Source organism: Crocuta crocuta, unplaced genomic scaffold (assembly GCF_008692635.1).
Source record: "Crocuta crocuta isolate KB4526 unplaced genomic scaffold, BGI_CrCroc_1.0 scaffold50, whole genome shotgun sequence".
NCBI classification, from domain to species: Eukaryota; Metazoa; Chordata; class Mammalia; order Carnivora; family Hyaenidae; genus Crocuta; species Crocuta crocuta.
The window spans coordinates 5,985,886-5,990,049 of record NW_027527428.1 but is presented as its reverse complement, the minus strand read 5'-3'; positions in this window follow the sequence as shown (position 1 = coordinate 5,990,049).

The window sequence follows — 4,164 nt, the reverse complement described above, 5'->3', positions numbered from 1 at the left end:
CTCCCGGTCACGAGCCGGAGGAGGAGCGGGGAGGAGAGACACCTCTGTGTCCGACCTCGCGGGCCCTTGGAGAGGTGGGCGCCGGGGGGCCTCTGTCCCGGGAGGCCGCTGTCCAGCTAGGGCCCTGCGGGTGGTGCCCCACGGGGGTGAGGGAGGCCAGGAGCTGGCTGTTTTGAAATACAATTACAGCCAGTCAGACAGGCCTGTTCAATACTCTATTGACAGGTTCACCTTGGCAACCTGGAGCCCGACTCTTCCAGAAGCACCTCTCCCACACGGCGTGTCTTTGGTCTTAAAGGCGCACCTCCCTCCCCTCCCGGCTGGGTTGCTTGGCCCAAAGAGGGGCAGGGCCCCGTGCTTCGGCTAGGACCCGAGGAGGAGATGGGGGGGCTCTTTCTGCTCAACCGGCAGACCCTGTCCACTCTGCGGTGGGGACCTCCTCCTTTATGCCCCACCCCCACCCCGGTCTCAGGAATTTCACACGAAAGCCCTGGCCAACCCGCGGCCAGACTTGACAGAGGAAGACACTCTCCCTTAACCCTGGTCTTCTCCGGGCGAAGGCAGGAGGGGGCGGGGATAGGAAGCCCAAGTGGCAGGCAGGTCTGGGCACCTCTCTGTGCAGCTGCAGGGTCTGAGTTGAGGGGGAAACTGCGGGTCTGCTTTGCAGTTAACCAGGCTTCTAATGAGCGACGTGGAAACACCGTAACCCGTGCTGGTCAGAAACGCCGGGCACCAGCTCCACGGGCCACGCGCGGAGACGCCAGCCCCACCTTTCCAAAAACCAGAGCTGCCCCCACAGCGGGGACACATCCTCCGGGCCCCGCGCAGGTCCCACCTCAGGGCACAGAGCGCCTTCGTCACTCCTGCCACGGGCAGGAGCCAGCAGGCAGGAGCGGACCCCCAGGTCAGGCTGAGACGTGGTGGGTGGCGAGCGGTTGGGGGCAAAGCCACCCTCGGTCCAATCGCTTTCGCCCCTGCAGCACTGTATCTGTGTGCATCTGTCCGTCCGTCTGTCTGGGCCTATTTGGAGAGAGAAGACGGACGTCAGGCTCGGCGCAAACAAGAAGGTGTCTTTGCCAGCAGGTAACGGAGAGGGAGATGAAAGAGTTACATCAGCGGAGTGTGGGAGCAAGCGACCCCCGCATAGCTCAGTGTACATAACAGCTGTAGCTGTTTTTCAGGATTCCAAGAAAGACTTCTCTCCCACGTAGACTTCGGCAGCAAGATTTCTCTGGTTCCGCACAAGCTTTCTTGGCTTCTACAACACTCGTTCTTTATCATCGCCAGCTCCAAAAAGGAAACCAGTAATCACCAATAGGTTCAAAAGGACAAAGACCCTTTCTCTATACGGATCTTTTTCAATGAGATGCTCCATTTCCTTGGAATAAAACAAAAACAAAAACAAAAGCAAAAACCAGCAGCTTCAAAAGCAAAGGGATGGGGGTGGGGGAGGCATGGGTCCGTTTCTGAACCTTCCGATCCAAGTGAGTCAAAGAATACAAAATCACCCCATTATAATCATTACTGTCAAATCACAGGCAATCAGCTTGCAGACACAGGCCAGATGGTCATCCAGGAGGGATCCTAGAGCCAGAGCTGGGTCTGAGCCCTGCAGATCTGAACCCTTTAAATAAAAAAGGGAAAGAAAGGCAGGCCTTGTGTTTTTATTTCCTGGTGTTCCATTACTTTCACATGCTTTTTACTTCAGTAGCATCGGACAGAAACCTGCATTCCGAAGTGGCCCCAGGACGCCTATAGGTACCAGGGGATGCATACAGGTGAGCGTGCTGTGGGCCCCCAGAGCCATCAGTTCAAGGCCAACAGCTGGTTCACTCAAACCCACCCACGGGGAGGCCTGGTGGTCGCCATTCAGCAAGTCTCCCCAGAGGTGCCGTTCTTGAAACTTCCCCCCAAACAGGACCATATGCTAATTTTCATGGGCCCTGGGCACTATTCTCTTTGTGGACCCTGATTCCCTAAAAAAAAGTAATAAAAATTAGTTTATAACCGCATTGGAATAAAGACGGACATATTAATATTATATGTTAAGACACTTCCTTTGACCTAAAGGCTTCTTCATCTGATTTTATTTCTTTTCTTAATGTTTATTTATTCATTTTTGAGATAGAACAAGGGAGAGAGAGAGAGTGCGCGCACGCAAGCAGGGAGTGGGCAGAGAGAGAGGGAGAGAGAGAATCCTAAGCAGGCTCCTCGATGTCAGCAGGGAGCCTGACGCGGGGCTCAGTCCCACCAACCAGGAGATGGTGACCTGAGCCAAAATGAAGTCAGCCACTTAACCAACTGAGCCACCCAGGCGGCCCTCTCCTTCTGATTTTAAAAGAAATTAAGATAAACATATAATGGACTATTATTCAGCTTTAAAAAGGAAGGGCATTCTGATACCTGCTACAATATGGATGAACCTGAAGACAGGATATTCAGTGAAATAAGCCAGACAGAAAAGGCAAATGCTGTAGGATTCCATTTATACAAGGTACTTAGAGTGGTCAAATCCACAGAACAGAAAGTAGAATGGTGGGTTCCAGGGGCTGGGGGAGGGGGAATGGGAAATTAACGTTTAATCGGCACATTTGGGGAGGGATGGATGGTGGTAATGATGGTACAGTATTGTGAATGTGTTCAGTGCCTCTTAAAAATGGGGGGAAATGGGAAAAATGATAAATTTTATATTACACGTATTTTAAATATTAAATTTTTAAATAAACAATTTTACCCAAAAAATCAGTACAGTTTTTGTGGATCCCCCAAAGTACTGTGGGCCCTGGCATGCGGGCCTGATGGAGAAGTGACCCTGCCCAGAGGCACACGGCTGACCGGCTGGGCCTGCGGCTGCCCACGCACACCCTCTCCCAGCTGCGCACACAGCTCCATAAACCGCATTCCTTCTTCCAACCGTGACCGGCTGTGGCCAGAAACACAGAAAATCTGAACTTTATCTGGAACTTCAGTGACTATAAATCATCTCAAGGCATAGTCCAACCTAGCTCCTGCCATCCTCAAGGCCGCTGTCCCCATCAGAGGAGGAAGACCGGGTGCCCTTTTCCCTGCTTGGGGGAATCTCCGTGGGCTTTCATGTTCTCCCAGTGCGCAGGGCGGGAAAGCATCCCTGACCGGGAAGGGTCAGGGCACGTGTGAGAAGTGCCATTTGTCAGCCACAGCAACTTCTATTTAGTGAGCCTCAGTTTAGGGCAGAGAGTCCCTCGTGGGGTTCCCGTCCCAGACTCTAATCCCCGTCATTAATGACTCGTTAAGTAGGGCTGGCCAGGCTTCCTTAGGGAAACCTGGGCTGTGCTATCAGTTTGCTCCTTCTTGGTCCTTTGACAGCAGCACAAGGGGCTTCGTGAGGCTCTTGACCTGAGATTTTCTTTAAAAACCCCGAGTAAAAATGTGGACGTATGCTCCTCCCGTCATTGGTCATTGGAAGTGGAAGGGCACTGGGCAAGGGGCGCCTTGGGGAAACAATGGCGCTCACAGGGACATACGATCAATCTAGGTGTGCAGGGGCTCCTAGGGTTCAAATTCGCTCTGGGTCCGCGGGTTCTGGCTGGAAAGGCAGCAGCCACGCAGCCAGAGCGAGGAGGAAGGGTGGGGGTGGGCCAGGAGCAGGGCGCGCGGGGCTCTCCGGCGAGACCCCCGCTTGGCCCTGCGTGCGCTTCCCCCTCCTCGCTCCGGGAGAGGCGCGGAGGGCCGCCCCGGCCAAGGCCCCAGCAGCCCGCCAGCCCGAGGGGAGCCCGCCCCCTAGGGGAGGGCGCAGCTGGTGCAGGCTCCGCGGCTCCTCTGCCCCGGCCCCGCCTGCGCGCCGGCTCGGGCAGGTGAGGCGGCGGCGGGGGCAGTCCCCCCACCCCGGGAGCCGAAGGGGATCCCTCGGGGGTCCTCGGAGAACGTCCCAGGAAACGGCCCTGCGGAACAAGTTGGGGAAGGGGATTTCTTGGACAGACCTGGGGGATCTNACTGCCCCAGGCGCTACCACGCGCCCCCGGCCCCCGAGTCCCGCGGTGCAGGCCGAGCTGTGCTCTGTCTGGGCCCTCCCGGCCGCCATCCCACGGTCACGGGATCCCCGAGCACCCCCTCTGCTCGCCCCTCGATCCTGCAGGGACACCCCCCCCCAGATGTCCAGCGGGGCTCGCCGCGTTCCCGCCCCTG